We start from the raw sequence: 12,741 nt of genomic DNA, 5'->3' as shown, positions 1-12,741 counted from the left end.
GTCTGCCCGGGAGCCAGACACGGCCCTCGGCTCTTCTGTCCAAGCGGGGCGCAACGTCTTCGCTTCTGGTGGTTGCAGGGCGATTTGAAGTGTAAGTTGATTTTTTCTAGTCGTCACAGCAGCATGTTTAAGGTACATACTTTGACAAAGAGAAAAAAGCCCACTGTAACCACTGGATTTTATTAGCACATTTGAGATGTAATTATAGGCGTTGGAGATGGGAAAAGTAACCCTCTTTACACATGCCTGACATTAATTCCCTCCAGATTCTTCTCCAAGTTCCTTTTTAAAACACTCCTCATTGCCGTTTGGCTTGCCAGCACATGTCTCAAACCTCGAGAGCTCGGGAGCTGTGGCACGTTACTACTGCTGTTATCCTGATGCTGATGACGGTGCATGCGGACGTTTCAAATCCCCGGGATGCTCGCCAGTGAAGACGTCCCCAGCCTCTGCTTCTCCTCATGGGACTCGGTTGCGCTCTATTTGACCCACGTTTTATTATCGTTTCTGAGTTCTGACCTGAAAACCACAAGCCATGTACTTGGTACCCTACCCGGAAGAGAGTTTTTCTTTTTGTCTGAGAAGGTGTAGGAAACTGCAGCTCTGTGTCATCAGACGACAAGTAAAAAATCTGCCCGGTCAGTGGGAAAGTATTCAGTTGCTGCTAATGTACACGGCCTCTCTGCCTTTCTTTTCAGTTCATTCCCAGTGACTTCAAAGGTTTTGGATGAGATGTCTAAAGATCATTCTTTTTGCAGAGAACAGTTGTTCTTGTAATAACGCAGCATTAGTGCCAAATGAGGCAGAAAAGAAAACATAAATCAGAGAAAATTATTACATTATTCATTTCTTTAAAAATGGGGCATTTGCGGTAGAAAATAAGTAAAACGCAGAATTTCCAGCATGCCGAGACCTATTTTCCATAACAGAGAAACACATGCTTTTTGGTTTTTGCTTTTTGGAGCATTTGTTAGAAAGGAAAATCACATTTCATCTTCATCGTTACAAGCACCGGAATGAAAAGGAATTTTAGCTGGGGGCTTATCCGTCCCTGAACGGACGGGAAGTAATTGGTTTAAAAAAATCTGTCTCATGCGGTTTCACAAATCACTACAACACGCTGTTCAAGACTGTATCCCCTTGGTCTCCTACAATGCTTTAAAGTACACATTGACTCTCCAACCAAAAAACGTAGCTCATAAATCCTATCTAGCTCTCCTTGTGTTTGTCTAAATAAAAAGTTTTTTTTAAATTATTCCGTGTTTAATTCTTTTTAATTGTACTTGGATGAAGCAGTGTTTGCTTCCTGGACTGCTTCCCCACTGGGTGTGAATCTCGACAGTGCCCTGTGTCGTGTTGTGTGTCAGTGACTGCGGGTGGTACCCCACCTCCTCCGGGCCGGCCACGAGGAGGGGCTTCACGGGACACCCCTCTCTCACAGAAACGCCTTCCTGACTTCCAGCTTTGCAGGGAGCGAAGGTGTGAAACCCACAAGGCCAGGCTTGGAGAACGGCTGCTGCCAGGCTCTGCCAGGCCGGCAGGCAGGCTAACTGAAATTGCCCGCAGTTGTCTTTCCACACCGGAGAGGAGGTATTTGGTGTCTTCTCAATTATTTGCATAGCTATTAACAAAACACGAGGTTCGCCTCAGGTCATGATTTTGGAAGTCATAACTACTGCATGAATGTATTTACTTGCAGGTTAATTAAAGTAACTTTTTAACTAATTTGACTTTAGTTAGTTACAAAAGATGGGGTCATTACAACCGCTCAGCATACGTTCAGAGCTGCCTTGTTTTCTGGCCACTGAATCAGCAGTCCCGGGTGCCTGAGCCATCAGGATGCAACGCTGCTAACACACTGGCTGTCCATTTCTAGCTGCCTGAAGTCAGTTAAGAGCTCAAGCCCTGCAGGAAGACAAAGGTGTTCTAGCAGGCTCATCTAGTCCACTTTCCCTGCCTCAAGTTAGGACTAACTGGACCTAAATCTTCTTGACCTACTTGTGGCCTTCTACTTGAGATTGTCATCACTGTGCATGCAAAAACCGGTTCTTGATTTCATTTGGCTGCCACTCTAAGACATTGCTAGAGCATGAAACGGTTGGTCACCTGCAGTGTACTGAAATCTCTGGTGGAAAAAAAGACTTGTGCCCTGTCATTTGTCATATGATTAGTTCTTTTCCTTAAGAAGTGTAAATCATAGCAAAAACCAGGGAACATTAGAAATCAAAATAACTCAAATAGTATAAATTGTCTCCTCCTTTGACAGGCATTTTTGCTGTTCATAAACCTTTTCAAGGCTCTGTGGTTTGCCAGAAATTTTGCCTTTGGCAAAACTACATGAGCTTTATAGGAAACCTGAATACTTGATTGCTATGCAAGAAATGCCAGCCCCCTTTTCCACCACTCCATTTAGTCACTTCTATAGCCCTAGATTCACAAAAAAGGTTTACAGTTAGTTCCAGAGAACATAACAACCACGGTTCCCACTTTGCATGACTTGCACCTTGTGCAGCATTGGAAGGGTGATGCATAGCAATGGGACTGCAGATTTTGTGACACTGATCTCAGGCCACCAAAGCTTTTCTGGCTAAATGCTTCCAAGCCCATCGGACAGACCCTTTCCCTCCTGCTTTGGCGAGGGGGCGGCTGCTCGGGTGGGTGATCTCCGGCTTCTAGTTAGGGATGTGGCGACTGGCCACTTATTACAGCTGTAATTCAAAGCAGTCCTGGAAATAGCAATTGCTGTCCAACACCGCATTGTCCAGATTACGCTATTCACACTGGTAACACTTTTGGAAATGCCCCACTGAGTATCCATTATCTCTAACAATTCTGAGTACAGATTTGTGCAATATTTTCAAGCACAGACAAAAATTGACTTTACTCACAACTGAATATAGATGTTAAAGGGAATCGCAAGTAAGTCCCATGTGTCAAAAGCAAAAAATGCATCTATATTAAATTAAGAGTTTTGAATTCAAATGCTCCAGAGAGAACAGGAAAGTTAGTAGCCTCCATCGTTCCCACCATATCGTCCATAATAACAGTATCTGCAGCGAGCAGGCATCAACAGCTGGGTTTCAGACTGCCCAAACTATGGTAACTTCTGGGTCATGCCACCCTAGGTAGAGCTTTGCTTATATACTCTCTTCATTTCTATTCTAGAATGTAAAATGGCAGCTAGGGCACCGGGCCTGAAGTCTCACCTCCAGCAATGGCAGGTACTTGGTGCTTCATAGGACAGCAAGAAAGCATATGCTATGCTTCAACTGTAGAAAAGGAAAGCTCTTGACTCATACAGTGTTCATCTCTGGACAAAAAACTTAATTCTTGTTTCATACCTTCCTCTGCACAGGCAATATTAGTGGCCCAAGAACCACAAAAGCACTTTGGAAATCAAGTTCATTTAACCTGATAATGAAAGGAGTACATGGGGGAACATCAGGACATCACAGAGAGAAATGTTAGAAATGTCAATTTAAGTAGACTTTCAGATCTGTATTAAAAAAAATCAACAACCTGATACAGTTGGGTTTTCAAAGTCTGAAGAATACACTGAACAATTAAATGCATTGAGGAACAAAAGATAAAATATATTTATTGAAATGTCAGTGACCAAGCATTTTTCATGAAGAAAATCAATATGATATGTTGTGTAATACATGACTGGAAAATTAAACTAAAGTCTATTTCCTCTCCCCCCCTCCCCCATTATTATTTGCTAGAACATCTGTAATAAGCTATGTGCTATCTACACACAGGTTCCTGAACTGAGGATAGAATCCCCTGGTTTCCACCTGTGGTCTGTTTCCTTACTAAGATCAAGTAGGACCATTTAGAAAGAGGCAGGGATGGCCCAAGACAAGGAGCAGGTGGATAGAGAGCTCAGAGGCCTTCTACTGCTCCCTGCTTCTGGCAGAACAGTTCCTTCAGAAGAAATGCGACCACTGATTTTTGTTGTCGCTGTGGAACATGTAAGTCCCACCTCCTGATGGCAGCACAGGTTGTATTTATGTTGAGGTACGTAGCAATGTCTTCCGGTAGACGACCTCTCGGCCATCCGCACCCACAAAGACACACCTGTGTGGTGTGGGGTGGCTGATGCATAGGGGATGCCAACATGGAGGTTTGCTGTGGCTATTCCCTTTATCAACTGCCCAGCGGGCTCCAGATAGCTATCACTGGACTAAACTAACTCCTTGCTCTTACTACTGAAGATGTCGACTAGGAAGATCTGCAGGAAACATACCAGACATTTGAAAATTAGTTACTGCGGGCTGGATTCCAGCCAGCAGTTTTTCTGTAGGATATGCATGAAGCAGGTTAAGTCCCTTTTAAAGATGTGGATATCTAATCCTATGTAATTTTCTGTGACACATATTACAACAACAGGTATGTGCAAACCCAGTCTTGGTATACTCAGTCCAACAGCTAGAGTCTTTTTATTGTTTACCTCATTTCATAAAACACGGCAGATACTATCTTTGGCAATCTGCCAGTTCTATACCCTGTCCAGAAAAGCAATGAAAGTCAAGGTACCCATGTATTTATCAAAGGCCTCACAAAATATAACAGCTGATCTATTAAATGCCTCATCAGGCCACTAAGTGGTCAGGTGACTCAGGAATGATTGAGAAGCATTGCTTTGGTCCCATATACTGCTCACAAATGAGATCAAAGTCTGATTTTCAGCAGCTTTACAACTCACAGGCAGACTAGACGTCTAGCAAAATATTTGGTGGGTGAGATCCTCCTCAAGAAAAATTGATAAGAGGGTTCTTGCATCACTAGACCTGAACACATTTTTTGTTTTCCAGTATGACCCCCGTATCAGCTGAAGTCACCTTGAACAGATCTTTATGGCACTTTCTTGACACGGAAAACTCATGTTCCGGGCCCTATTTCTGGTAGTGTACTCAATAAAAGTTTCTGGGAAGATAATGATGCGTGCAACTATTTTACGAGTGGCATGTTACAGGTTTGCTTTAGCCTCTTAGTTGGCATTTTTGCCATTTTATTCACAGGACCTGTTCTGTGGTTGCCGTGATTCATGTAGCCTCTAGCAACACTACCTTTGCTTACTACTGTAGCACAAATATTAAACTCAGTTTCTCTTAGATTTTCTCCTTCAAACACTGAAGAGTTCCCAAGCTAGCTTTTTTCTCAAGTTGATCATCTCATTTTCTGTGTTCTGTGTAATGCCACATGAAAAATGTAATTAAAAATGTGGCATTCCATGGGGCTTAGGCACGTCGTAACACTGCAGAGGGATTTCAGTAGTAGTCACGATTCAGGCTTTTCCACCAAGCAGCCTCTGACATACTGGAATACTTTCAAAGATACCAGATCTATGTACAAGATCAATACAAATAAAAGATTTTACTCCTTTCTACACATGCTGATTTGTTATAGTAGCTTCGATCATGGAAGTTATTTTACTGCTATTGTTTAAAGAAAGAAGCCTTAAAGATCAATTTTTTAAAAAAGGAGAGAATATACAGAGATACATAGACTTTGCAAAATGGGAACCTTAAAAGATGTCAGGCTTTGTATCTGTGGATCTGTAAGCACCTGACATAACAAATTGAGAGTCAGCTGAGTTAAAACCTTGTCCTCTCAGGTTAGGTCAGTTCTATGATGATGTCCCAACACCCAGTACCTGTGCTGACACCTCTTGTTTAGTGTTTGTGGATGGCCATTAGACTGACAGCTTTCCTTATCATTCAGTCCCTTCCATTGAATTACACTGAAAGTCACAGGTATCAGTGAATTCAAGAAATGCTGCATTTCACTGAAATTGCCACAGAAGAGCATTAGTTTGAAGAAAAGATAAACGAGCTGCAGAGAGCAAAGAATGGATTAAATGCTTTACTAGTTTATTTGTCCCTTCTAAGGAACAGCCATATGATAGTTTAGGAGTAGGTAAGTTTTGTCAAGATCTTTCTGCTTGCTGAAGATCTTACTTCCTTTTGGCAATATGCTCTCCATATTTCTGATCTCTCAAGTTGTGTGATTTTTGAAAACAATTATTACGAAAGAAATTGTTTTAAAACAATGGCCTTTAAAGCAAAGTCTTTTGTCCTAACATGTATCAAGAAAGCCTGCGATTTTCTGAATTATCTGGTATTCTAGAAAATGTAGGGCTAGTTTAAAGTCCTGAATGGGGAAGTTCAGGAGCTGACAGCATGTCATCCCGAGGTAACGACAAGTGGCAGATGATGCAATAGGTTACCTCGCTAATCTTTCACTGCAGTGATGCCGAGTTAAAGTCTGACTTGGACGAGGCATTATGTAAGTTCTTCAGCTTCAGACTACAGTAGCCCTGAGCAGATGAGTGCTTACCATTTAGCAAGATTAGCAATCTTTGTTGCAGCAATGTCAAACACTTGAACAGCAGGGCCGGAGGGGATGTGCCATGACAGAATTTTGAGAAGAGTTTCCCAGCTCCTGAGATAAAGTGTATCCAGATGTTCAGTGCTCAGTCCTGAGATTAACCAAATTGACAAGATATTTATTCTTATTACACAGTTAGATGTAGTTATGTTCATTTTCTGTGTGCTTTCATGACAGTTATAGCTGCCATCTGGGTCAGATTTTGAAAGTCTGGAGAGCAGGTAAAGCAGTTGTTTTTTCCAGAAATCACTGTCCTGATAAAATCCAAGAATGAAGTCGATGGAAGTTAGGAAGCAGAAGGTCTGCAGGATCAAAATAAAAAAATACTTATACAAAGAAGAAGCAAGCTCACATATGAGGCACTTGAAAGCCTGAAATTCAAACTGACTTAGTCTCCCTCCAATTTTGTTTGGATTGTATTTTACTATTCCTGATTTTTATGCTAGAAAATGCCGTTTATCAGGGTCCTGTGGCTTCTCAGACTCCTGCCGACTTCCTGCTCTCATGGATCTCACACTTGGATCATGTTGCGGCTGGAGCTGCAGGTACACAACTGTCAGAGTTGCATGTCAGGACTAGAGAAAAATCTAAAACCAGTCACTAGTGAACTGAAGATATACAGCTCTTTTAATCTGTCTTGGTACATCTGAAAGTTGTTTTCCCCAAACTCTCTCCTATTTGTGTCTTCTTAGTAGTGTGATGCCCAAGGAATGTGATGCTCACCAGAAATGTGAGCATCACATAGATACAGAAAACATAGAAAAAGGCTCTTTCATTTCATTAACTACAAGTTCAAGAAATAGAAGAGCTTATCATTTACTTTTAAATCTAGGTTTCACATACAAGTAAAATGTCTCATCTCATTTGTGGAAGGCTCTGGACATAGGCATCGATAAGCTGCAAAGGAAAATAACCAAATGTAAATTCAAACATTGGAAACAATGCTTAACAAAAGACAATAACTTAAACTATTTTGATTCTATAATTCAGTTATCCATGCTGTCATCTAACAAACAGAATATCATTGAAATCTTCATAAAATAAGCCAACATACAAATTGGGGAGGAGAAATATTAACTATAGCTCAAGGTTTATATTGCAATAGGAATATCAGCTCTAAGGGTTGTTCATGGTGCTTTAAGCTGGGTTAACTAACATCCATCCAATAAAACAGCACTATTTTGAAGGGATTGTGCTATGCTTTGCCAAACTATCTTGAAAGATATGAACTAAAAAAGAAATCTCTAACTGAACTTGAGAGGCAGATACGCTTTGCATGCGTTACAATTTGTTGCTCCTATGTTCTGACACACTGCACTGTAAAATATTCTAGCTGTGCTGCAGGAAAGACTAAAGTTTCTTGTTCTGCAAGAAATGTCTTAATGTATAATTCTGCTGTCAGTAAATAATGAGAATAACAAATATGGGCCATGGAAAGTGATTTTTCTATATAAGGCACTATCAAAAATCAGCATGAACTTCAACTCTCACTGATGAAAATGAAAGATTGAAGTGTACAAGTAGAAAATTCTTGAGATCACCCATCTATCCACTGGTATCTTATCACCATAGTAATAAAGCATCTTCATCTTCTTCTTGGGTCTTTTCCAGACATATGTTTTCAAATAGGAGACATCTGCCACAGAAAAGTCTTACCCCTGTGTAGGTTTGGTATTACACCAGAGGCTTTCTAACAGTGGACAAACCAAGAAACGTTACATGGCCTATGTCTCCCCACATTCACACATACACGTGTTACAAGAGTGCAATCACTGCATACTGTTCTCTTGTCAAGCCTTGTTCAGATGACACAAACATCTGCAAGGTTGGCCTGTAGAGTACATGACACCATCAGACTCTTCTCAGAAAGCTGTTCGGTATGAAGTACCTGGACGGCTGTCAGACTGGGACTGTAGATTGAGCTCTCCAGGGCAATATGCTAACCGCTAGGTTTGCCTTAAAAACTGCTTTGGCTCAGAGAAGCGTAATTTTTTTTGCTGAGTGGCAGCACAGTTTCAACAAGAGGAGAAAGGGTGAAGACTACCCTTGTGGCTTTCCTAGAGATGGGAAAAGGGGTGGGACTGTCTTTCTGCCAGCACCGTAGACTTGAATTGGTTTTAGCTAATTATGAACTTGCACCTTGAGCCTCAGGACTTGGATGAACTCCATATCCAACCTGCTGACTGGTCTGGCTCTCGCTCCAAGATGAGGAACTCTTTCTCTGAGCTGAGTAAGAAACTACCATGCCACTGAAGAATTGAACACTGGCGCCGCGTGCCTAAACATCAGCTATGGAGGCACTTTGGACATCTACTGCAACAGACCTAAGACAGTGTTAAACTCAAGAAAGGGTACTGCAACCCTGCCACTGCACTAGTGCCTTCAGCAGCTCCCACGAGCAGCACGTTAATCCCTGGAGCACACTGAGCTTGTGCAGCCGTTCTGACTTAGGAGGCCAAGACTGTAATTCCCTTGTACTTGCCCTACCTCTAAACAACCACAGTAACCGGGATGCAATTCCTCAGTCTCTTTACATGCCTAATTCCCGACGACTTCAATGAGCATTTCTGCCAGAGAGAGAGCTGCAGAATTACTCCTAACAACTGGCATGACTTAACTTGTTCCTTCTTATAACTTTATGGTTTACTTGCATGTCAAATTGTATTTTCTGGATAAGCAGAATGAATATAATAACCCTTTTTCCTCAAGTAGGTCAAGATTTTCTTCTTTTCCGTGGGGCAAATTACTGTAAAATATAAACATTTCACGTCTTCTGTTTTTCATATTTTGGTTACTGTCACGTGGAGTCTTTTAGATATCTACAGGTAACTAAATAGTACACATTAAGCTTCTGCTTTCCTTTTTTAAATCACAGGAAATACCACATCCAGCTGAGAGCAACTGCTTCAAGATCTATGGTAATAGCTGCCACTGCACACAATGTGAACAATTTAAAATTCCAACTTGATAGCATTTAAAGAAGAAACGTGGATATTTTCTGTGTCTTGATTATAAGTGCCAAAAATAAAGGAGGAAAGAAAGTGAGCCACAACAGAACACTCATCCTATATAAAACTGTGATCAAGCTTACCTTAAGTAGGGGTTTGAAGTCACTCTCTCTCTAGTGTTGAATAACTACATTCCAGTGGAGGGTTATTTCATACTCGTAATTTTTTAATCTCAGAAACAGTCCACACCAGCTTTAAAAAATACATTTACATGTAGTATCTATACATTCCATATTATGTCTGTATTTGAGCACATAAACCTTTTTTCTTCTTCTTTCAGGCCTTGCAGAATCCAAAAGAAACCAAGCCCTTTCTTGCTTGAGGGTCATTTGTTTGTTTGTTTTTGAAACTTCTGAAACTCTGCATTTCAGACATGAATCTGCAGTGTTTACTTGGGTACATGACCGCTGTTTTCCAGGGAGTGAGGCTGGATGCCTGGCTTCTGAAATCATCTCTCAGGGCAGTATGGCTCCAGCTCCATGTGGCAGAGCCTCAACCCAAGATTCAGCACTTCAGCAATTGATCTTGACTGCCTTTGGTTTGCATTCTTTAATTTTTCAAATGTGTATTTTCCACATATGAGATGTGCTATTTAATCCTTTGGACAAGTTCTGTCCTTTGTACATTTTTCTGCTTCCGCTGAAAAATGCATGGCTAGATGAATCTAAAACAATTGGAAGTGTCCTTGAGAAAAACAGCATTTAAAGGCAGGTAAAAGGCTGCTCTTGAGTCTATGAAAGACGAAAAGAACGTAGCTCCCAGTACCTTATTTTTGTGACTAAATAGGTAGAAGGCATCAATAGCATGACTTCAGCAAACTGATAAACTATCTACCACGCTAATGAAATACCAAAGTAAAAAAAAACCAAAAAAATGAGGCGGCTTAAACCTTCATTTCTTACCCAAGAAAATCCCATCGATCTCACAGATTGCAAGTCCTGGCCTGTGTCCATCCAGGCTATTTAAGACACATAAGCGTGCGACAAACAAAATCATGCATTTTTTTTCCTTACACCAGAGATGAACTGGGACCAAGTATAAGACTCAAAACAGATGGGTCATGGCTTATTTTCAGCCTTGAAATTTTAGGTGTTTCAGCAAAAATCATACTTTTAACTAGAATTAAAGGGGTTTCAATAGCTCCTAGATAATGACTGCTTCTGGACTTGAGAAACTTGGCACAGTACAACCATGTATTTGTTCAACAGACATGACTGTGAAATGTGTTTTGCAATTTAGCACCTAAGGCACAACCTTTTGGTGCTTTATGCATTCAACTTTGGCAGCAGATGTAGGGCACTATTCATTTGCAGAATTAGGCTAGTAAGAGACATAAATATATTAGCAAATTGAGCTTAACTGTATGTGTATTTATAAAGAGCACACTATCATCTGTTCTACTCCCAACCCTCGCTGCATCAAGCTGACTGCACACTGGGGAAATTTTCCCTGAGGGCACTTGTCGTGGTTTAACCTCAGTCGGCAACTGAGCACCACGCAGCCGCTGTGTGACTCCCCCCCGGTGGGATGGGGGAGAGAATCGGAAGGGTAAAAGTGAGAAAACTCGTGGGTTGGATAAAGACAAGTTTAATAGGTAAAGCAAAAGCCGTGCACGCAAGCAAAGCAAAACAAGGAATTCATTCGCTACTTCCCATTGGCAGGCAGGTGTTCAGCCATCTCCAGAAAAGCAGGGCTCTATCATGCGTAACGGTGACTTGGGAAGACAAAATGCCATCACTCCAAACGTCCCCCCCTTCCTTCTTCTTCCCCCAGCTTTATATGCTGAGCATGACGTCACATGGTATGGAATGTCCCTTTGGCCAGTTTGGGTCAGCTGTCCTGGCTGTGCCCCCTCCCAGCTTCTTGTGCACCTCCAGCCTTCTCAGTCGGTAGAGCATGGAAAACTAAAAAGTCCTTGACCAGTGTAAACACTACCTAGCAACAACTAAAACATCGGTGCTTTATCAACTTTGTTCTCATCCTAAATCCAAAACACAGCACTGTACCAGCTACTAGGAAGGAAGTTAACTCTATCCCTGCCGAAACCAGGACAGCACTGTTCTCCAAACACATAAGCAATGCTGCTCCCTGACACCCAAGGTTTGAGCAATTTGGTTAGAAGATATGACAAGATTCAGGAATATTTTCAAATGTGGGATTGCTTTAGTGTGGGGAAGATATGCAAATTTCTTGTACTGTCAACCTAGGATACCATGTTTTCTTTGTGGAAAAAATAAACTCTTTTCCAGCATTGATAAATTTGTCAGGACAGTTTATGGACAAAAAGCAAGAGGCACCCAGAAGTCATAACTGCTAAGACTGATTTTTTGGGTTTTTTCCCCCCCTAGTGAGGTGGATAAGATAAAAAGTGAAATATTCTCAGTGTTTTTCTTTTGGATTAAAACTAGCATGTATGTATCAAACATACCTCACAGTTCCTTGTAAACGTCCAGATTTTTTGGTGCTCTCCAAGTGTAATTTAGTCCAGGGAAAGGTCAGGGTTGCGCTGGCTAGTTACAGCCTGCCCCTGCTCACCTGCTGGCTCCCAGCTGAAAGGTCTGTGTGAGAGCGTGCTGGGCCCTCCTGCAGCCAACCTCACCAGCTGCACACCTCCCTCCCTCCAAAGGCAGCAGGGTGCGAGGTCGGCTGGGGCTCCGTCAGTGCCATGCTACCAGCAGAGACCAGCAGCCCATTCCTGGCACAGTACCACACTGGAGGAGCTGTGGAGGAAGTTGATGCATTCTACACGTAGGCAGCAAACAGTTGGCGCAGGAACTACATAAGGAATTCATTAGCAAACTTAGTGAATCCTTGACTATTGTTTTTTGTAAGCTGCAGACTATCAAGTATAAAAAGATAAGGAATAAGCTCACGCACAGCTCTTCTGAAGAGAAAGAACAGGACTGGCTTCTACTGTCATCACAGTAGCACTTCTCGTAAAACACCAGGGGACTAAGGACCTGCAGATGCCACTACCCACGCAGGAAGGCCACAGGATGGCGAGCAGCAGCCACCACCAGCCAGAGGTTACCACAATCATCCTACAAACCTGTCATTTCCATGAATTTCTTCCCAGTCCCTATCAAAATTTTTCGGTGCTCGCCCTTTTCTACAGAAACTTCCCAGACGGGGGCAAGCGTGGCCAAAGGCCGACTGGCACTACGGAGGAGTCGGCTGGGCGGTGACGCCCGGCGGGAGGGCGCCCGGCCCGGCCCACGGATCTCGCAGGGCCGGGGGCTTCAGCTCGCCAAGGGGAGGATTTCTATGGCTGCAAAAATTGCTCCCACGGCCCAATTCGGTAGACGCGAGCGGAGCCCGCCCGAGGCGGTGAGCCCCCGGC

This window comes from Aptenodytes forsteri, unplaced genomic scaffold (genome assembly GCF_000699145.1).
Source record: "Aptenodytes forsteri isolate BGI_AS27 unplaced genomic scaffold, ASM69914v1 Scaffold15, whole genome shotgun sequence".
NCBI classification, from domain to species: Eukaryota; Metazoa; Chordata; class Aves; order Sphenisciformes; family Spheniscidae; genus Aptenodytes; species Aptenodytes forsteri.
Note: the sequence above shows the minus strand (reverse complement) of the source record.